Genomic DNA, 25,940 nt, shown 5'->3' with positions numbered 1-25,940 from the left:
TAGTGACAAGCTTAGAATATGAAAGATAATTATGTACTCATAATCACGTTTAGAATATACTAATAAGGACAAGTTTAGAAGGTACTATTAATGATAACTTTGATATGCACTAATAATGGATACTGATAATAACAAATATTGTGAAAGTTGAGAATATACTATTATGGGTAAGTTTATAATATAATAACAATGACAAGTTTAGAAGATAAATGATAAATTCGGTATATACTAATAATAACAAGTTTAGAATATGGTAATAGCAAGTATAGAAGGTACTATTAATGATAACCTTAATGTGTGACAAGTTTAGAATATAGTAATAATGAGAAGTTTAGAAGGGAGTATTATTGACAATTTCATAAAGCACTAATAATGAAAAGTTTGGAAGATATTATTAATGATAACGTTAATGTGTTCTAATAAACACAAATTTGGAATCTAATAATAATAACTTTTATGTGTTATCAAAATGAAAAGCGTAGAATATACTGATAATGAGAAGTTTAGAATAATTTAATAATGACTATACTAATAATAAGTTAAGAATATACAAATAAAGACCGGGTAAGTAATATTGATGACAACTTTAATATATACCAACAATGAGATGACAGTTTTAGAAGGAACTATTAATAATAACAAGTTTTGAATATACTAATAATGACAAGTTTAGAAAATACTACCAATGATAACTTTTCAATATACTAATAATGACAAGTTAAAAAAAATACTATTAATTTAGAATGTACTAATACTGAAAGGTTTAATATACAAATAATAAAAAGTTTAGAATAAAACTGTGGAGGAATCTAATATTGACATGTTTAAGATATAGCAATAATTATGAATTGAAAATATCCTATTAATGATAACTTAGAACATGCAAATATTGACAAGCTTTAATTTGTACTAATAATGACAAGTGTAGAATATACTAATGATGACAAATTTAGAACATGCTTATAATGTCAGGTTTAGTGTTTTCTAAACCTTACGTTGTTAATATATATGAAACGTGTCATTATTACTACACATTAACATTATCATTCCTTATTGAAATATTGTAAACCTGTGTTTAGTACACATTAAAGTTATAATCAATAATACCTTTAAAATTGTCATTATAATTTTGTCATTGTTCGGATATTCAACTCTCATTATTAGTATATTCTAAACTTATCATTATTAGTATATTCTAAAATTATCATCCTTAGTATATTCTAAAATCATCATTATTATATTCTAAACTTGCGATTATTGATACACCTTAAACTTGTCTTATCATTGGTACAAAATAAAGTTATCATTAATAGAACCTTCTAAACTTATCGTTATGATCCACAATTGTCACTATTTCTACACATTAAAGTTATCTTTAACAGTATCTTCTAAACTTGTCAATCTTGTCAAGTATTTATTAGTATCCATTAAAGCTTGTCAGTTTTATGTTCTAACCCTCATTATTAGTACACATTAGTTATCACTAACAATACTTTCTTAAGTGGTCATTTTTCGTAAATTCGAAACATCATTATTAGTAAATACTGAACATATCTTCTTCGGTATTTTAACTTTATTAGTATACATTAAAGTTATCATTACTAGGATCTTGTATCCTTATCATTATTAGTATATTCTTAACTTGGTAATAATAATATATTCCGAGTTTATCATTATTCTAAACTTGTTATTATTAGTATATACTAAACTTTTGAGTATTAGTACATATTAAAGTTATCATTAGTAGTGTCTTCTAAACATGTTATTGTTAGTATATTCAAAACTAATTATTAGTACGTATCATAGTATCATTAATAGTAATTTCTACTATGCTATTGCTAGTATTTTCTAAACCTTGCATTAATAGACAAGTTTAGAATGTGCACTAATAATGACAAATTCAGAATATGCTAGTAATGGCAATTTTGTAATATACATTAGTTATTCTAAACCCGTGATTATTAGTATATTATAGAATATTGTATATAGTGTATAGTGTGTGAATAAATTCGCTAGTGGACAGCGACATCAATCATACAATCTAAATAACCGTCGCGCAGAGGATTCGAACCACTGTCAGTAGACTCAAGAGAGTCCGTAAGCACCCGCCTTAGACCACTCAACCATAGACGATCAGATAGATTACGAGTTCATACACTTTTAGATCGTCTATGGTTGAGTGGTCTAAGGCGGGTGCTTACGGACTCTCTTGAGTCTACTGGCAGTGGTTCGAATCCTCTGCGCGACGGTTATTTAGATTGTATAGTGTATAGTATTAAGTTATCATTCGTTTTATCTTCCATACATGTCATTATTAGTATATTCCAATTTTGTCATTATTAGAACTCATTAAAGTAAATATGTGCTAATATGTGCTAAAGTTAATATGTGCTAATGTGCTAATATGTGCTAAAGTTAATATGTGCTAATGTGGTAATAATGACAAGTTTAGAATACACTAAAAATAGCATTTTTGTAATATACAAATAAACATAAGTTCAGAAGGTACCTTAACGACAACTTTTAAAAGTTACTACTAATGATAACTTTAATGTGTAAAACAGCACTGTATACTAATATGGTTAAGTTTAGAAGGTACTAAATTGATAACGTTAGTTTGTACTAATAACGACAAGCTTAGAATATATTAATAATGCCAAGTTTAGAAGGTACTATTACGAATAACTTTAATGTCTATTAACAGTGGTAAGTTTTGTAAACACTATTAATGTGAAGTTAAGAATATACTAATAATGACAAGTTTGGAAAGCACGATTAAAGATAAAATCTATGTGAAATGATAATGCAAAGTTTAGAATATGACAAGTTTACATTTTAATGAAAATTTTGATTTTATAATAAAATGGGAAATTTAGGGAAAAAAGTATAGCAATTAATGTGTACTAATAATTACTTTAATAGTACCAATAGTGAAAAAATTACAAAATACATGTTTAGAATATACTTTTAATGATAACTTTAATATGCACTAATAGTAACAAGTTTAGAATATACTAAGAATAACAGTTTAGAATATATTAATAATGAATATTGTCGATAGTACTATTAATGATATATAATAACTCAGAACACTTACTGGTTCTCGAGATTGAGAAGGTCACTCTGCAACCCTATTCTCATTTTTACCATACGACCAAGCACACTCGTGGGAGGGATCGAATCCTTTTCACGCTTCGTCATTGTAACCATACGAGGAATTCGCTAGTGGACAGCGACATTAATCAGATAATTTTTATGACCATCGCGCAAGGATTCGAACCTGCGCTGTACATGACGACAAGAGGCCCGCCATGACTACCGCCTTACACCGCTCGACCACTGATACTTAAAATCGTACGAACTCAGAATACTTACTGGTTCTCGAGATTGAGATTGCAACCCTATTCTCATTTTTACCATACGACCAAGCACACTCGTGGGAGTGGTAAGGACCGGATCGAATCCTTTTCACGCTTCGTCATTGTATCCATACGAGGAATTCGCTAGTGGACAGCGACATTAATCAGATAATTTTTATGACCATCGCGCAAGGATGACTACCGTGTTCTGAGTTCGTACGATTTTAATTATCAGTGGTCGAGCGGTGTAAGGCGGTAGTCATGGCGGGCCTCTTGTCGACATGTACAGCGCAGGTTCGAATCCTTGCGCGATGGTCATAAAAATTATCTGATTATTATTATTAGTATATTCTAAATTCTAAATTCTTTCCATTATTAGTACTCATACATGTTCCTTCTAAACCTCTTTTCAATAATACCTTCTAAACTTGTCAAAGTTTAATGTATTATCAATATATCTTTTAAACTAGTCATTATTAGTATATTACAAACTTGCCATTACTAGTATCTTTTAAGTTTTCATTATTAGTATACATTGGAATATTCTAGTCTTTCCATTATTAGTACACATAAAAGTTATCATTAACTGTGCCTTGCATTATCAGTATATTGTAAACTTGACATCATTTGTATATTACAAAATTGCTATTTCTATATTGATCATTATTAGTGCACATTAAAGTTATCATGCAATAGTACCTTCTAAACTTGTTATTATTAGTATATTCCAAACTTGTTATTACTAGTACACATTAAAGCTATCATTAATAATACCTTTTAAACTTGTCATGATTAGAATATCATAAATTTGTCCCTATTAATATACATTATGCTGATAGTCTATGGTTGTCATTGTTAGTATATTCTAAACTTTTCATTATTAACACAGATCAAATTATTCAATATTAGTACATATCAAAGATATTTAATAGAACCTTCTAAAATTGTCATTATTAAAACATATTAAAGTTATTACAAATATAATTTTCTAAAATTTTGATTATTGGTTATTGTTGTATTAATAGTACTATCGACAATATTCATTATTAATATATTCTAAACTTTTGATATTAAAGTTATCATCAATAGTTCCGACTGAATATGTTATTCTTAGTATATTCTAAACTTGTTACTATCAGTGCTTTTATTAAAAGTATACTCTAAACATATCATTACTAGTATTTTGTAAATTTTGCACTATTAGTACTCATTAAAGTAATTGTTAGTACACATTAAAGATTTTGATAATAGTACCTGCTAAACGCTATACTGTTTTTTTTTTATAAATTTCCCATGTATTATGTACATAATCACGTTTACAATAGTGTAATAAAGTTTAGGTTATATTAATAATAATATTAATGTGTAGAAATAATGACACGCTTTAATTCTATTGACAATGTAAAGTTTAATAAATACTAATAATAACATAATTAGAAGTTGCTATCAATGATAACTATAATACGTACTAATAATGATTAGTTTTGAAATAAAGCTAACAATGTCATATTAAAAGCCAGTAATAATGGTAACTTTAACATGTACTAATACAATTTTAGAATATACTAATAATGACAAGTTTTAAATAATTATAAACTTTGGAATATATTAGTATTGCCAAGTTTAGAATATACTAATAATGGCCCTAATAATGATAACTTTAATGTGTACCACTAATGACAAGTTTAGAATAATAAAGAAAGTATTGTTAATGATAACTTAAACGTGTACTAATAAAGAGAAGCTTTTAATGATAACTCAGATATGTGTTAATAATAACAAGTTTATGATATACAAAAATTGACAAGTGTGGAGGGTACTATTGATAATGAATTGAATGTGTACTAAAATGACAAATTTAGAAATAATACTATTAATGATAACTTTAAGACAAGTTTATAAGGTACTATTAATGATAACTTTAATGTGTATTAATAATGACAAGTAACAATGACAAGTTCAGAAAGTTCTACTAGTATAAACTTTAATAAATTCCAATATTGACAAATTTAAAAAACACCAATAATGAGAAGTTTAAACTATACTAAAAATGAGATGTTTAGAAGGTACTATTAATGATAACTTATATGGCAAATGGCAAATGACGAGAAGTTTAGAACATACTAATGAAAAGTTAAGAAAGTTAATAATAACTTCAATGTGTACTAATACTATCAAGACAGGTTTAAAAGGTACTATTAATGATATCTTATAATGACAAGTTTAGAACATTCTAATAATGACAGATTTAGAAGATACTATTTAGATACTACTTTAGAATACTATTTAGAATAATTATTAGAATATACTAATAATGACATGTTTAGAATATACTAATGATGACAAGTGACTTCAATGTTTACTAATAATAAATTTAGATACTGATAATAAGAAGTGTGCGATTAATTATCAATCTTATTTGCACAAATAATGTGAAATTTAGAATGCGGTAATAATCGGTACTTTTGATCATTTTATTGTGTTGTAATAATGTCAAGATTAGAATATAATAGTAATAATAACTTTAATGTATATTGATACTGACAAGATTAAGATTATCTTAGCAATATCTTTAACAAATACTATTAAAGAAAGTTTAGAATATACTAATAACGACAAGTTTAATGTGTCATAATGTCATATTTAAAAGGTACAATTAATTGAAACTTTAATGTGTACTAATAAGGAAAAGTTTAGTTTTTGAATAATGACTAATAATATACACTAATAATGATTACTAATCAATGTTTGAATTATACTAGTAATGACAAGTTCAATGATATATTTAATATGTCCTAGTAATGACAAGTTTAGAATATACGATTAATGACACTTTTAGGTACTTCTAATAAAAAAACTTTAATGTGTACTAATAATGACAAATTAAGATTATGGTATCAATGATCATTTTAACGAGTGCAAGTTTAGGATATACCAATAACAACAAAATCAGAAGATTCTTTTGATAATAACTCAAATATGTACTAAGAATGACAACTTTAGAATATACAAGCTTGCAATCTCCTATTAATGATAACATTAATGTGTACTAATTATAAAAGTTGAGAATATACTATTATGGATAAGTTTATAACATACTAATAATGACAAGTTTAGAAAGTGATATTAATGGTAAGTTTAAGGTATAGTGATTATGATACGTTAAGAATATAATTATAATGAAAAGTATAGAAGATACTAATAATGACAAGTTTATATGATACTCTTAATAATAACTAATGCTAATAATGATCATATTAAAGATACTATTAATGAGAACTTTAAAGTGTACTATTAATGACAAGTTTAGAATATACTAATAATGAAATTTTAGAATATTCTATTAATGGTAAGTTTATAATATACTAAAAATGACAAGTTTAGAAAAAAATACTATTAAAGGTAAGTTTAATGAATAGTAATAATGATACGTTAAGAATATACTTATTTGAACAATTTGAAAACATACTAATAATGTTTACAATACAAATAATAATAATAATTGTTTACAATACAAATAATGATAAATTTAATGTGTACTAATAATGACAATTTCTGAATATACTAATAATGAAATTTTAGAACATTCTACTAATGCATATTAAAGTTATCATTAAAAGTATATTCTAAACACGCCATTACTAGTATTTTGTAATTTTTTCACTATAAATACTCATTAAAGTAATTATTAGTACATATTAAAGTTCCTGCTAAACGCTATACGTTTTCTTTCTAAATTTCCCATTTTATTATAAATTAGATTATACTTTGTCATATTCTAAACTTTTCATTATCATTTCGTATAGATTTGATCTTTAATAGTGCTTTACAAACTTGTCATTATTAGTACCATCTAAAATTTGTCATTAAGGTACAGTCTGAACTTATTTTTACTTGTATATTACAAAAATGTTATTTTTAATGTATTCTAAACTTGTCAATATTACCACATTACCACATATTGGCACCTTCTAAAATTATTATTATATTAAACTTGTCATTATCAGTATATTCTAAATTTATCTTCTAAAGTTTTCTTCTAAACATGCCATTTTTTATATATTTTTACTGTACCTTTCAAATTTGTGATTATTAGCATATCATAATCTTGGCAGTATTAGTACACATTAAAGTTATTATTAATAGTAGTTTCATAACTTTTCATTAGTATGTTCTAAATTTGTCGACATTTGACATTTGCCATGTAAGTTTTCATTAATAGTACCTTCTAAACATCTTATTTTTAGTATAATTTAAACTTCTCATTCTTGGTGTTTTCTAGATTTGTCAATATTGGATTTTATTAAAGTTTACAGTAATGGAACTTCCTAAACTTGTCATTGTTACTGCATTTTAAACTTGTCATTATAAGTACATATTAAAGTTATCATTAATAGTACCTTATAAACTTGTCTATGTAACTACACATTAAAGTTATCATTAATAGTATCTTTAAAGTATCATTAGTATCATTAGTATCATTAGTATCATTAGTGTCATTAGTATCATTAGTATCATTAAAGTATCATTAGTATCATTAGTATAATTAAAGTTATCATTAATAGTATCTTTCTAAATTTGTCATTTTAGTACACATTCAATTCATTTGTCAATATTGGATTTTATTAAAGTTTACAGTAATAGAACTTCCTAAACTTGTCATTGTTACTGCATTTTAAACTTGTCATTATAAGTACATATTAAAGTTATCATTAATAGTACCTTATAAACTTGTCTATGTAACTACACATTAAAGTTATCATTAATAGTATCTTTAAAGTATCATTAGTATCATTAGTATCATTAGTATCATTAGTGTCATTAGTATCATTAGTATCATTAAAGTATCATTAGTATCATTAGTATAATTAAAGTTATCATTAATAGTATCTTTCTAAATTTGTCATTTTAGTACACATTCAATTCATTATCAATAGTATCCTCTACACTCGTCAATTTTTTGTATATTATAAACTTGTTATTATTAACACATATCTGAGTTATCATTAAAAGCACTCAAACTTATAAATTTAATGTGTACTAATAATAAAAAAAATAGAATATGGTAATGATAACAAGTTTAGAAGGTACTATTAAGGTCTTTAATGTGTACTAATAGTGACAAGTTTAGAATATAGTAATGATGAGAAGTTTTGAAAGTACTATTATTGACAAATTTAGAATGTAATAATAATGAAAAGTTTGGAAAATATTACCAATGATAACTAATGAATACAAACAAATACAAAAACTACAAAATACAAAACAATATATATATAAAAATACAAACATACAAAAAATGCAAAACAAATGCAAATAGAAATACAAATACAAATACAAATACAAATACAAATACAAATACAAATACAAATACAAATACAAATACAAATACAAATACAAATACAAATACAAATACAAATACAAATACAAATACAAATACAAATATATAATCTATTAATAATAACTTTAATGTGTTCTGAAAATGAAAAGTTTAGAATATACCAATACTAAGTTTAAAATAAGCTAACAATGACAATTTTAGCATGAACTTTTAACGATACCTTTAATGTGTACTAGTAATGACAGGTTAAAGGTACTATTAATAGTAACTTTATAATAATGACACATATAGAGTATACTAATATTAAGTTTAGGATATACAAATAAAGGCGTGGTAGGTACTATTAATGATAACTTTAATGTGTACCAATAATGAGATGTTTAGAATATACTTAAAACTACAATTTTATAAGGAACTATTAATGATAACCTTAAAGTTTAGAATATACTAGTAATGACAAGTTTATAAAGTACTATTAATGATAACTTTAGAGTGTACTAATACTAAAAAGTTTATAATAATAAACAGTTTAGAATAAAAAAATAATGACAAGTTTAGAAGAAACTAATATTGACATGTTTAAAAGATCCTATTAAATGATATCTTTAATGTGTACTAAGAAGTTAGAAGGTACTGTTAAGTTTAGAGTATATTAATAATAATGAGTTGAGATGATACTATAATTGTTAACTATGATATGTATTAATAATGACATGTTTAGAATTTAGAATACACTAACATTGATAACGTTAATATGAACTAATAATGACAAGTTTAGAATGTGCAAACAAAGAAAATTTAGAAGGTACTAATAATGGTAGTAATAATGAAAAAATAGAATATACTAATACTGACAAGTTTAGAATATAACAATAAAAACAAGATTAGAATGTATTTTAAAGATAATATTAATGTGTACTAATAATGAGAATTTTAGAATGTACTAATAATGAAGAGTGTGAAAATACAATTAATATCTTTATTGTGTACAAATAACGACAAATATGGAATATACTAATAACGACAGGTTGAAAAGGAACTACTAACGATAACTTTAATGTGTACTAATAAAAACAAGTTTAGAACATATTTTAGTAGTGACAAGTTTTTAACGATAATGATATCATTAATGTGTAATAATATTGACATGTTAAAAGGGTACACTTAATGATTAGTGTAGAATGTACTATTAATGACTGATCTTCACTAATAATAAGTTTAGAACACACTAATAATGCCAGGTTTAGACAATACTAACAAAAACAAGATTAGTAAGTACTATTAATAATAGATTTAATGTGTACTAATAATGTGTACTATCAATGATAAGTTATGTACGTGTTTTGAATATACTAATAACAACATCTTTAGAATATACTATTATAATAATGACAAGGTTTAATGACAACTTTAACATACTAATATTGCCATGTTTAGAATATTCCAATGTAGACATGTTTAGAATATACACTTAATGAGAAATTTGGAAAGTACTATTAATGATAACTTTAATGTGTACTAATAATGAAAGGAATAGAACATTGTAATTATGACAAGTTTAAAAGGTGCTATTCTTTGATGGGTACTAATAATGACAAGTTTAGAATATTCTGATAATGACAGGTTTAGAAGATACTATTAATGATATAATAATGACGATGGGTACTAATGATGACAAGTTAAGAATATTCCGATAATGACAGGTTTAGAAGATACTATTAATGATAACTAATAATGACGAGTTTAGAATATACTAATAATTACAAATTCAAAGGGTACGGTTAACGATAAGTTTCGAAGGTACTATTAATGACTTTAATGTTTGCTAATAAGTTTAGAACATACTAATAATGTCAAGTTTAGAATGTTTAGAATATACTAGTTTAAACGATGATAATAATGACAAGGCTTAATGACAACTTTAACATATACTAATATTGCCAAGTTTAGAATATATTAATAATTATAAGTTCAGAACGTCCTATTAATGATAAATTTAATATGAAGTATTAATGACAAGTTTGGAACATACTAATGATGACAAGTTTAGAATATACCAATGAAGACATGTTTAGAATATACATGTTAATATACTGAAGTTTAGAAAGTACCATTAATGATAACTTAAATGTGTACTAATAATGAAAAGTATAAAACATTCTAATGATGACAAGTTTAAAAGGTACTATTAATGATATCTTTGATGTGTACTTATAATGACAAGTTTAGAACATTCTAATAATGACAGGTTTAGAAGATACTATTAAAATAACTAATAATGACGAGTTTAGAATATACTAATAATTACAAGTTTAGAATATTCTAATAATGACACGTTTAGAAGATACTAATAATATCAAATTTAGAATATACTAATAATAAGAAGTATTAATATGAAGTATTAATGACAAGTTTAGAACATACTAATGATGACAAGTTTAGAATATACCAATGAAGACATGTTTAGAATATACATGTTAATATACTGAAGTTTAGAAAGTACTATTAATGATAACTGAAATGTGTACTAATAATGAAAAGTATAAAACATTCTAATGATGACAAGTTTAAAAGGTACTATTAATGATATCTTTGATGTGTACAGTACTTATAATGACAAGTTTAGAACATTCTAATAATGACAGGTTTAGAACATACTATTAAGATAACTAATAATGACGAGTTTCTAATAATTACAAGTTTAGAATATTCTAATAATGACACGTTTAGAAGATACTAATGATGACAAGTTTAGAAGGTAATGTTTATCATAACTTTAATGTTTACTAATAATATCAAATTTAGAATATACTAATAATAAGAAGTGTGTGATTAATGATAAATTCTATTAGCACAAATAATGACAAATTTAGAATGTGGTCTGAACTGCATGACATCAATATTTTGTTTTTTACATCGCTGAAAAATCTTATGTTTTTTAACATAAGGTGAATTATAGGCTTGTCGGTGTATTTTTGCTGTATGCTTTTCTACCCATACTAAATGCTTTGCGATCTTTTTCAGTGTGTTCATTCAGATCACCCATGATAACTAAATTTTCGGCGTATGGTAAGTCGTTCTTAACATTAATAGTGCCTTCTAAACGTGTCATTATTAGCATATTCTAAACTTGTCATTGAAATTTACCTTGTAAACTTGTCATTATTAGTACATCATTATTAATAAATATCAAAATTATCCTTAGCAGTACCTCGTAAACTTATTTTAGTATGATAATTTTTATGACCATCGCGCAAGGATTCGAACCTGCGCTGTACATGACGACAAGAGGCCCGCCATGACTACCGCCTTACACCGCTCGACCACTGATACTTAAAATCGTACGAACTCAGAACACTTACTGGTTCTCGAGATTGAGAAGGTCACTACCTGCAACCCTATTCTCATTATTACCATACGACCAAGCACACTCGTGGGAGGGGTAAAGACCGGATCGAATCCTTTTCACGCTTCGTCATTGTAACCATACGAGGAATTCGCTAGTGGACAGCGACATTAATCAGATAATTTTTATGACCATCGCGCAAGGATTCGAACCTGCGCTGTACATGACGACAAGAGGCCCGCCATGACTACCGCCTTACACCGCTCGACCACTGATACTTAAAATCGTACTAACACAGAATACTTACTGGTTCTCGAGATTGAGAAGGTTACTACCTGCAACCCTATTCTCATTTTTACCATACGACCAAGCACACTCGTGGGAGAGGTAAGGACCGGATCGAATCCTTTTCACGCTTCGTCATTGTAACCATACGAGGAATTCGCTAGTGGACAGCGACATTAATCAGATAATTTTTATGACCATCGCGCAAGGATTCGAACCTGCGCTGTACATAACGACAATAGGCCCGCCATGACTACCGTGTTCTGAGTTCGTACGATTTTAAGTATCAGTGGTCGAGCGGTGTATATTTTAGTATATTCTGAAACTGTCGTTATTAGTATATTAGTGTATTATAAACTTATTATTATTAGTATATTCTAAACTTGTCATTATTAATATTATATTCTAAACTTATTATCGTTAGTATATTCTAAACACATTATTAGTATATTCTAAACTATTGGTACACATTAAAGTTATTATCAAAAGAACCATCAAAACTTGTATGTTCGAAACCTGTCTTTATCAACCCATATTAAATTTATCATTAGTATATACTAAAATTGTCGTCATAAGTACACATTAAAGTTATCATTAATAGCACCTTATAAAATTGTCGTTAGTAATACATTCTATACTTGTCATTAAAGTTAAAACTAATGGTATGTTCTTAATTTGTCATTAATCGTATATTCTAAACTTGTCATGATCAGAACATTATAAAGTTATCATTGATAGTACCTTTTCAATTCATATTCTAAACTTGTCAGTGTTGGTAAAATCTAAAATCATCATTATTAGTAAATATTAAATTTATCATTAATAGTATCTTCTAAACCTGTTATTATTGGAGCATTCTATCTTTAAACTTGTCATTATTATTTATCATTTATAGTACTTTCTAAACTTCTCATTATTGGTATATTCTAAACATGTCAATATTAGCATGTCTTCATTGGTATACTCTAAACTTATCATTATTAGTATATTCTAAACGCGTCATTATTAGCTCACATTAAATTTATCTTTAATAGGACATTCTAAACATATCATTACTAGTACATTTTAAACTTTGCAATATAAGTACATTCTAAAGTTGTCAATATTCTATCTTTGTCATTATTATTATATTTTAAACTAGTACATGTCATTATTAGTATAATCACAACTCGTCATTATTAGTAAACATTAAAGTTTACTATTAATAGCATCCTCTAAACTTGTCATTATTAGTATATTTCAAACTTGTCATTATTAGTACTCATTGAATTTATCATTATCAGTACCTTCTAATCTTGTTTTTATTGGTATATTCTAAACTTTTCATTATTAGTACCCATCAAAGATATCATTAATAGTGCCTTTTAAACTTGTCATCATTAGAATGTTCTATACCTTTCATTATTAGTACACATTAAAGTTATCATTAATTATACTTTCCAATTTTCCCATTATACGTATATTCTAAACATGTCTACATTGGAATATTCTAAACTTGTCATTATTAGTATGCTCTAAACTTGTCATTAATAGCTCATATTAAATCTATCATTATTAGTATATTAAGCTTGGTAATATTAGTATATGTTAAAGTTTTCATTAAACCTTGTCATTGTTATTATAGTTTAAACTAAGAGTATCTTCTAATCTTCTCATTATTACTATATTCCAAGTTTGACATTATTAGTACACATTAAATCTATCATTAATAGTACCTATTAATCCTGTTTTTATTAGTATTTTCTAAACCTGGCATTATTAGTGTGTTCTAAACTTATTATTAGTGAAAATTAAAGTTATTAATAGTACCTTATGCACTAATCATTAACAGTATCCTTTTAACATGTAATTATTAGTATATTCTAAACTTATTATTATCAATACTTTATTATTATTACTTATTAGTAGTATATTCTAAACTTATTACACATTAAAGTTATCATTATTAGTATTTTCTAAACCTGGCATTATTAACTTATTATTAGTGCAAATTAAAGTTATTAATAGTACCTTATACACTAATCATTAACAGTATCCTTTTCACTTGTAATTATTAGTATATTCCAAACTTATTACAAATTAAAGTTGTCATTATCGTTAAAAACTTATCACTACTAAACTTTAATTTGTACTAGTAAAAACAAGTTTAGAATATATATCCCAAACTTGTTTTTATTAGTACACATTAAAGTTATCATTAATAGTTCCTTATCAACATATCGTTATAGGTATGTTCTATATTTGTCGTTATTAGTACACAATAAATATATTAATTGTATTTTCACACTATTCATTATTAGTATATTTTAAAATTCTCATGATTACTACACATTAATGTTATCTTTAAAAATACCTTCTAATCTTGTTTTTGTTGCTATATTCTAAACTTGTCAGTATTAGTATATTCTATTTTTTTTCATTATTACTCCTAGATTTTCTATATATATTCTAAACTTGTTCATATTAACGTTATCATTATTAGTACCTTCTAAACTTATTATTATTAGTATATTCTAAATTCTAAATTCTTTCCATTATTAGTACTTATACATGTTCCTTCTAAACCTCTTTTTATTAGTATATTGTAAACTTCTGATTTAGTACACATAAAAGTTATTATCAATAATACCTTCTAAACTTGTCAAAGTTTAATGCATTATCAATATATCTTTTAAACTAGTCATTATTAGTATCTTTTAAGTTTTCATTATTAGTATACATTGGTATATTCTAGTCTTTCCATTATTAGTACACATATAAGTCATCATTAACTGTGCCTTGCATTATCAGTATATTGTAAACTTGACATCATTTGTATATTACAAAATTGCTATTTCTATATTTATCATTATTAGTGCACATTAAAGTTATCATGCAATAGTACCTTCTAAACATGTTATTATTAGTATATTCCAAACTTGTTATTACTAGTACACATTAAAGCTATTATTAATTACCTTTTAAACTTGTCATAATTAGAATATCATAAATTTGTCCCTATACATTATGCTGATAGTCTATGGTTGTCATTATTAGTATATTCTAAACTTTTCATTATTAACAGATCAAATTATTCAATATTAGTACATATCAAAGATATTTAATAGAACCTTCTACAATTGTCATTATTAAAACGTATTAAAGTTATTACAAATATAATTTTCTAAAATTTTGATTATTGGTTATTGTTGTATATATCATTAATAGTACTATCGACAATATTCATTATTAATATATTCTAAACTTTTGATATTAAAGTTATCATCAATAATTCCGACTGAATATGTTATTCTTAGTATATTCTAAACTTGTTACTATCAGTGCATATTAAAGTTATTATTAAAAGTATACTCTAAACATATCATTACTAGTATTTTGTAAATTTTGCACTATTAGTACTCATTAAAGTAATTGTTAGTACACATTAAAGATTTTGATAATAGTACCTACTAAACGCTATACTTTTTTTTTTATAAATTTCCCATATTATCATAAATTAAATTCTTAATTAGTTTTGAATATACTAACATTGACATGTTTAGAAGACACTACTAATGATAAACTCGGAATATCTTATTATTACCAAGTGTAGGATATACTAATAATGATAACTTCAATGTATACTAATAAAGTTTAGAATACCAAAGAAGATTGGTTTGGTATCTCCTAATAGTGATGTTTCGAATTTACGAACAAAACAACTTTTAGATAAAAACTTTAATGTTTTCTGATAATTAATGATAATGACAAGTTTAAAGGCACTATTAACGATAACTTGAATATGTACACATATTCACATATCATATGTTATTATTCACATGTTATTATAATACATGTATTATGTACACATAATCACGTTTACAATAGTGTAATAATATTAATGTGTAGCAATAATGACACGCTTTGATTATATTGATAATAATACTAATAATAACATAATTAGAAGTTGCTATCAATGATAACTATAATACGTACTAATAATGATTAGTTTTGAAATAAAGCTAACAATGTCATATTAAAAAGCCAGTAATAATGGTAACTTTAACATGTACTAATACAATTTTAGAATATACTAATAATGACAAGTTTTAAATAATTATAAACTTTGGAATATATTAGTATTGCCAAGTTTAGAATATACTAATAATGGCCCTAATAATGATAACTTTAATGTGTACCACTAATGACAAGTTTAGAATAATAAAGAAGATATGTTAGTATTTACTAATACTGATATTTTTCGAATATACGAACAATGACAATTTTAGAAAGTATTGTTAATGATAACTTAAACGAGTACTAATAAAGAGAAGTTTTTAATTAACTCAGATATGTGTTAATAATAACAAGTTTATGATATACAAAAATTGACAAGTGTAGAGGGTACTATTGGTAATGAATTGAATGTGTACTAAAATGACAAATTTAGAAAAATACTATTAATGATAACTTTAATGTGATATACAAAATACAAATGTGGATACAAAGATATACAAAAATTGACAAGTGTAGAGGGTACTACTGATAATGAATTGAATGTGTACTAAAATGACAAATTTAGAAAAATACTATTAATGATATCTTTAATGTGTAGATACAAAGACAAGTTTATAAGGTACTATTAATGATAACTTTAATGTGTACTAATAATGACAAGTTTAAAATGCAGTAACAATGACAAGTTCAGAAAGTTCTACTTGTATAAAACTTTAATAAATTCCAATATTGACAAATTTAAAAAACACCAATAATGAGAAGTTTAAATTATACTAAAATGAGATGTTTACAAGGTACTATTAATGATAACTTATATGGCAAATGGCAAATGACGACAAGTTTAGAACATACTAATGAAAAGTTAAGAAAGTTAATAATAACTTCAATGTGTACTAATACTGTCAAGACAAGTTTAGAACATTATAATAATGACAGATTTAGAAGATACTATTTAGATACTACTTTAGAATACTATTTAGATACTACTTTAGAATACTATTTAGAATAATTATTAGAATATACTAATAATGACATGTTTAGAATATACTAATGATGACAAGTTTAGAGGGAACTATTTATGCTAACTTCAATGTTTACTAATAATAACAAATTTAGATGCACAAATAATGTCAAATTTAGAATGCGGTAATAATCGGTACTTTTGATCATTTTATTGTCTTGTAATAATGTCAAGATTAGAATATAATAGTAATAATAACTTTAGTGTATATTGATACTGACAAGATTAAGATTATCTTAGCAATATCTTTAACAAGTACTATTAAAGAAAGTTTAGAATATACTAATAATGACAAGTTTAATGTGTCATAATGTCATATTCACAAGGTACAATAAATTGAAACTTTAATGTGTACTAATAAGGAAAAGTTTAGAGTTTTTGAATAATGACTAATAATAACAAGTTTAGAATACACAAATAATGATTACTAATCAATTTTTGAATTATACTAGTAATGACAAGTTCAAAAGGAATTATCAATGATAACTTTAATATGTCCTAGTAATGACAAGTTTAGAATATACGATTAATGACACTTTTAGGTACTTCTAATAAAAAAAGTTATCATTAATAGAATATTCTAAAATTTCATTATTAGTATATTCTAAACTTGTCATTAATAGTACACTTTAAAGTTCTCATTAATAGTATCTTTAATATGATCATTATTAGCATGTTCTATAATCATCATTATTAGTATTAGTTATTATTAAGAGTATCTTATAAACTTGTCATTATTAGTATCTTCTATACTTTTCATTATAAGTATATTCTTAACGTATCATAATCACTATACATTAAACTTACCATTAGTAGTACTTTCTAAACTTGTCATTATTAGTATATTATAAACTTACCCATAATAGTATATTCTCAACTTTTATAATTAGTACACATTAATGTTATCATTAATAGGAGATTGCAAGCTTGTATATTCTAAAGTTGTCATTCTTAGTACATATTTGAGTTATTATCAAAAGAATCTTCTGATTTTGTTGTTATTGGTATATCCTAAACTTGCACTCGTTAAAATGATCATTGATACCATAATCTTAATTTTTTTTTATTAGAAGTACCTAAAAGTGTCATTAATCGTATATTCTAAACTTGTCATTACTAGGACATATTAAAGTTATCATTGATAATTCCTTTTGAACTTGTCATTGATTAGTAATCATTATTAGTGTATTCTAAACTTGTTATTATTAGTCATTATTCAAAAACTTTTCCTTATTAGTACACATCAAAGTTTCAATTAATTGTACCTTTTAAATATGACATTATGACACATTTAACTTGTCATTATTAGTATATTCTAAACTTTCTTTAATAGTACTTGTTAAAGATATTGCTAAGATAATCTTAATCTTGTCAGTATCAATATACATTAAAGTTATTATTACTATTATATTCTAATCTTGACATTATTACAAGACAATAAATTGATCAAAAGTACCGATAAGATTGATCATTAATCGAACACTTCTTATTATCAGTATCTAAATTTATTATTAGGAAACATTGAAGTTATCATAAATAGTTCCCTCTAAACTTGTCATCATTAGTATGTTCTAAACATGTCATTATTAGTATATTCTAATAATTATTCTAAATAGTATTCTAAAGTAGTATCTAAATAGTATTCTAAAGTAGTATCTAAATAGTATCTTCTAAATCTGTCATTATTAGAATGTTCTAAACTTGTCATTATAAGATATCATTAATAGTACCTTTTAAACCTGTCTTGACAGTATTAGTACACATTGAAGTTATTATTAACTTTCTTAACTTTTCATTAGTATGTTCTAAACTTGTCGTCATTTGCCATTTGCCATATAAGTTATCATTAATAGTACCTTCTAAACATCTCATTTTTAGTATAATTTAAACTTCTCATTATTGGTGTTTTTTTTTAATTTGTCAATATTGGAATTTATTAAAGTTTATACTAGTAGAACTTTCTGAACTTGTCATTGTTACTGCATTTTAAACTTGTCATTATTAGTACACATTAAAGTTATCATTAATAGTATCTTTCTAAATTTGTCATTTTAGTACACATTCAATTCATTATCAATAGTACCCTCTACACTCGTCAATTTTTTGTATATTATAAACTTGTTATTATTAACACATATCTGAGTTATCATTAAATGCTTCTCTTTATTAGTACACGTTTAAGTTATCATTAACAATACTTTCTAAAGTTGTCATTGTTCGTATATTCGAAAAATATCAGTATTAGTAAATACTAACATATCTTCTTTCTTATTCTAAACTTGTCATTATTGGTACACATTAAAGTTATAATTATTAGGATCATTATTAGTATATTCTAAACGTGGCAATACTAATATATTCCAAAGTTTATAATTATTTAAAACTTGTCATTAATAGTATATTATTCTATTAAAGTTACCATTATTATTGTTACCATTGTTAGCTTTTTTCAAAACTAATCATTATTCTCACCTCACCATACACCAGGTAGGGCGATGCCCTGTCAGCGATGATGCCTCACGAAGTCCCTCCACAAGTCCCTATCTGCATACAGCTGCACACTCTCCACCTCTTCCATAGTTCTGATACCGTCTCTCCATCTCTTCCTGGGTCTTCCTGTTGGACGCTTTCCTTGTGGCTGCCACTGGTAGTATTTTAATGGGTACTGATGCTCATTCATCCTCATGACGTGGCCAAACCATCTTAATTGGCTTTTCTCTACATATTCTAATATTGGCTCTATTTCCAGCTCTCTTCTTATTTCTTCATTTCTTATTCTGTCACACCTTGTTACACCTTTTATTATTCGCAGTAATCTCATCTCTGCTGCTTGTATCTTACTTTTCAGCCTTTCTGTCAATGTCCATGTTTCTGACCCATATGTTAGAACTGGTCATAAAATATTTTTGTAAATTGTTATCTTAACCTGCTTGGGTATAAGTTTTTCTCGCATCAATGGATATAGCGTTCTTAAATTATTTGTATGGCACTGTATTCTATTAAATATTTCTATTTTCCATTTGACACCTTTCAACCATATTTCTATCTCTTCTTTTTGCCTTGCGACCATGATTACTTCTGTTTTATTTGTGTTTATTTTCATTTTCACTCTTTTCAATGCACTGTTCCAAGCAGTTAATGCATTTTGAAGTTCAATGGGGTTGTTTGCAACCAGTGCAATATCATCTGCGTATGCCAATGTAATAACTTCCTCTCCAGATCTCAAATTGTTCATACATTTGTCCATAAAAAGTACAAAAAGCAATGGGGATATAACCCCACCTTGTCTTACTCCAGAATTTACATCAAACCAGTTATCCTCGCGAGTTTGTGTTCTTACAGCGCTGGTACATTTACTATATAGACTTTTGATTGCTCTAACAAGTAATCTATCTACACCATATATAGGGTCTTCCAATGTATCCCAAATCATCTTCCTTGGTAGCCTGTCAAAGGCTTTTTCTAAGTCAACAAAAGCTATACACACTGGTTGATCCCATTCCCATCTCTTCTCCATCAGCATTTTCAAGGAGAAAATTGCATCTGTTGTACCTCTCTCAGGTCTAAATCCATACTGTCCCTCCTCTAATTTTTCTTCTACCGTCGCTCTTAACCTTTTTTCAAGTATTCTTTCATATATCTTCTCCACATGTGATAATAAGGATATTCCTCTCCAATTTTTGCATTCTGACTTGTCGCCTTTCTTTGGTACTTTACATATAATGGCTTTCCCCCAATCCTCTGGTACTCTACCTTCACACCAAGCTACATTGAAAATTCTCGTTAGCCACGCAACTGTGTTTTCATTTCCTTTTAGCAGCTCTACAGGTATGCCATCGCATCCAGGACTTTTTCCATTTTTCATTTTACTGATGGCAACTCTAGTTTCTTCGATAGATATTTCGTGGTAGTAGTTTAGTCTTAGGCTGGTGTTTTCACACTCATCGTCTAATTCTTGAGGATTCAATAATTCTGAGAAATATTCTCTCCACCTTTCATCTACTTCTTTCTCATCTGTTAGTAACACTCCGTCTTTATTCTTAATTGTATTTACTACTGTTTCTTCGCCAAACTATATATGAGCTTCCTAGTTCCCAGTTCTCTTCAAGCTCTTTTCCCAATTTCTTCCAAGAATCTCTCTTGGCTCTTGCTTTTACTATCTCTGCTTCGTTTCTTGCTGTTTCGTATTCCAATCTATTTCCTGGGGTCCGTCTTCTCATCCATCTTCTAAAAGACTGACTCTTCTTTTTAACAACATCCCGGACTTCATCCGTCCACCATATAGTTTTCTTTTTTCTTCCACCACTAATTTTCTTGGTCTCCAGGACCTCTTTTGCTATTTTTGTAATTTTATCCTTCATGCCTATCCATTCTTCTTCAATGTCTCTGGTTTCTTCCGGCTCGCTCAGATAAACTTCTGAAATCTTTTCCTTATATAATCTTGCCTTTTCTGGTTCTTTTAGATTCTCTAATTTAATTTTTTCTCTGACTAGTTTTTTCATTGGCTTTGGCTTCCTAATGTTTAGTTTCGCAAGAACTAAACGATGATCCGAGTCAAAGGAAACCGATGGTATGCTCTTGACATCTTTGAAAAGTTTCTTGTTAGTTGTTAACATAAAGTCAATCAGTGATTTTTCAGTATATTCACCAGTTACGCTATTCCACCGATACCAGCTCCATTTATGACTTTCTCTATGCTGGTTAAAGGTATTCATCACAGACATGCTATTACCTATGCAGAAATCTATCAGTCTTTCTCCTTCATCATTTCTTTCTCCAACACCATGTGCACCGATGACGTTTTCTATATTATTCCTCTGTCCTCCTACATGTGCATTCATGACAACTTTGATAGTATTTCCACATGAATCCAGGTTAGTTTGTAGTTTTGTATAGTATTCTACTTTTTCTTCTTGAGGCCTTCCCTGGTGAGGTGCATATACCTGCACAAAAGTTATTTTTTCTGCATCTACTTTTATTGTTATTGCTAGAATTCTTTCATTAATATAAAAAACGTTCTCTACTTTTTCTGCAATAGTTGGTGTTAGAATAAAAGCCACCCCGTATTTTCTTTCATTATCCATTCCTTTGAAAATTAACTGGAAGTTGTTGTGAATTACTTTTGTTCCCTCTCCAAGAAGTCTGGTTTCACATATTCCCATTATTTCAATGTTTCTGTCAGTCATCATGTCTACGACTTCTTCCAACTTATCATTCATTGTAGTGGCATTGATGGTTGCTATTCGTGTATTCCTTAAAGAAGGTCCAGTGTCATTTCGTGATCGTTGCCGTGTGGTCCATCCAGTCCGAGGCATCATCTGTGTTACTTGAGCTGTATAGTAAGGCCACCGGCTAGCTAGGCCTGTCGTGGTCTACCGCTGTCGTTAGCGTTACCCAGGGAGCACTACGTGGAAGTGACAGTCGGATTTCCCCCCCTAATCATAATTAGTACATATTATAGTTATCATTAATAGCAACTTCTAATTATGTTATTATTAGTATTTATTAAACTTTACATTATCAATATAATTAAAACGTGTCATTATTGCTACACATTAACATTATTATTAGTATAACCTTTTTAAACTTTATTACACTAGTGTAAACATGTGATTATGTGTACATAATACAGTACATGTATTATAATAACATGTGAATAATAACATATAATAACATATGAATTTGTTAGTATTAGTGTATTCTAAACTTGTCATTACAAGTATATTCTAAATCTGACATTAATAGTGCCTTTAAACTTGTCATTATTAGTATATACCAAACATTAATTATCAGAAGACTTTAAAGTTGTCATTTTTAGTCATTTCTATACTTTCAATTATCAACTTATTCCAAACTTTTCCACATTAAAGTTATCAAGAATCTTTAATCTTACCATTAGTATCCTCTAATTATGTCATTATCCTAAACTTGTGATTCTTAGTATATTCTAAGCTCGTTATTATTGGTACATATTAATTTTTTCATTAACAATACCTTCTAAATTTGTTAGTACAAGTATATTATTAGCATATTCTAAATTTGTCATTATTGGTATATTCAACACTTGTCAATTGTATATTCTAAACCCTCATTATTAGTACACATTAGTTATCACTAACAATACTTTCTCAAGTTTTCATTGTTTGTAAATTCGAAACATCACTATTAGTAAATACTAAATATATCTTCTTTGGTATTCTAAACTTATTAGTATACATTGAAGTTATCATTACTAGGACCTTGTATCCTTACCATTATTAGTATATCCTACACTTTGTAATTATATATTCCGAGTTTATCGTTATCCTAAACTTGTCATTATTACTATATTCTAAACTTTTGAGTTACCATTAGTAGTGTCTTCTAAACATGTCATTGTTAGTATATTCAAAACTAATGAAAAATTAATTTATGATAATATGGGAAATTTATAAAAAGAAAGTATAGCGTTTAGCAGGTACTATTATCAAAATCTTTAATGTGTACTAATAGTGAGGACTAATAGTGAAAAATTGACAAAATACTTGTAATGACATGTTTGGAATATACTTTTAATGATAACTTTAATATGCACTGATAGTAACAAGTTTAGAATATACTAAGAATAACATATTCAGTCGGAACTATTGATAACTTTAATATCAAAAGTTTAGAATATATTAATAATGAATATTATCGATAGTACTATTAATGATATAAACAACAATAATCAATAATAAAGAAAAGAGAAAATTATATCTATGATAACTTTAATATATTTTAATAATGACAATTTTAGAAGGTTCTATTAAATATCATTGATATGTACTAATATTGAATAATTTGATTTGTATTAATGATGAAAAGTTTAGAATATACTAACAATGACAACCATAGAATATCAGCATAATGTATAATGACAATTTTAGAAGGTTCTATTAAATATCTTTGATATGTACTAATATTGAATAATTTGGTCTGTATTAATGATGAAAAGTTTAGAATATACTAACAATGACAACCATAAAATATCAGCATGATAGATATTAATAGGGACAAATTTATGATATTCTAATTATGACAAGTTTAGAAGGTATTATTAATGATAACTTTAATGTGTACTAGTAATAACAAGTTTAGAATATACTAATGACAAGTTTAGAAGGTACTATTGCATGATAACTTAAATGTGCACTAACACAACTTTAGAAATAGCAATTTTGTAATATACAAATAATGTCAAGTTTAGAAGGTATAGCTTTAATGTGACAAGTTTACAATATACTTATATTGCAAGGTACAGTTAATGATAACTTTTATGTGTACTAATAATGGCAAGTTTGTAATATACTAATGATAACTAGTTTAAAAGATATATCAATAATGCATTTAACTTTAACAAGTTTAGAAGGTATTATTAATAATAACTTTAATGTGTACTAATAATCAGAAGTTTACAATATACTACTAAAAAGAGGTTTAGAAGGAACATGTATGAGTACTAATTATGGAAAGATATGCCAATAATTACAAATTTGTATAATACAAATTACAATAATTACAAATTACAAATTACAAATTACAAATTACAAATTACAAATTACAAATTACAAATTACAAATTACAAATTACAAATTACAAATTACAAATTACAAATTACAAATTACAAATTACAAATTACAAATTACAAATTACAAATTACAAATTACAAATTACAAATTACAAATTACAAATTACAAATTACAAATTACAAATTACAAATTACAAATTACAAATTACAAATTACAATAATTACAAATTTGTCACTATAATTATTAACTATATGTAATAATAATGACAAGTTTAGAATTTAGAATATACTAATAATAATAAGTTTAGAAGGTACTAACAATGATAACGTTGATATGAACTAATAAAAAAATAGAATATACTAATACTGACAAGTTTAGAATATAACAATAAAAACAAGATTAGACGATATATTTAAAGATAACATTAATGTGTAGTAATCATGAGAATTTTAGAATATACTAATAATGAAGAGTGTGAAAATACAATTAATATATTTATTGTGTACTAACAATGACAAATATAGAATATTTGTAACGACAGATTGAAAAGGAACTATTAATGATAACTTTAATGTGTACTAATATAAACAAGTTTAGAATATATATTCTAAGCTTATTAGTACACATTAAAGTTTAGTAGTGATAAGTTTTTAACGATAATGATAACTTTAATGTGTAATAATATTGACAAGTTTAGAATATACTGATAATTACAAGTTAAAAGGATGCTGTTTATGATTAGTGTATAAGGTACTATTAAGAACTTTATTTTTCACTAATGATATGTGTAGAACACACTAATAATGAAAAGATTAGAAGATACTATTAGTGATGAGTTTACTGATAATGACGAGTTTTGAATATACTAATAACGACATCTTTAGAATATACTAGTTTAAACTATAATAATAAAGACAACTTTAACATATACTAATATTGCCAAGTTTGGAATATACTAATAATGATAGATTTAATATACTAGTTTAAACTATAATAATAAAGACAACTTTAACATATACTAATATTGCCAAGTTTGGAATAT

Source organism: Oratosquilla oratoria, chromosome 9, assembly GCF_046742065.1.
Source record: "Oratosquilla oratoria isolate Oo_2021 chromosome 9, ASM4674206v1, whole genome shotgun sequence".
Lineage (NCBI taxonomy): Eukaryota > Metazoa > Arthropoda > Malacostraca > Stomatopoda > Squillidae > Oratosquilla > Oratosquilla oratoria.
The sequence above is the reverse complement of the archived record's forward strand: the minus strand, read 5'-3'. Positions refer to the sequence as shown.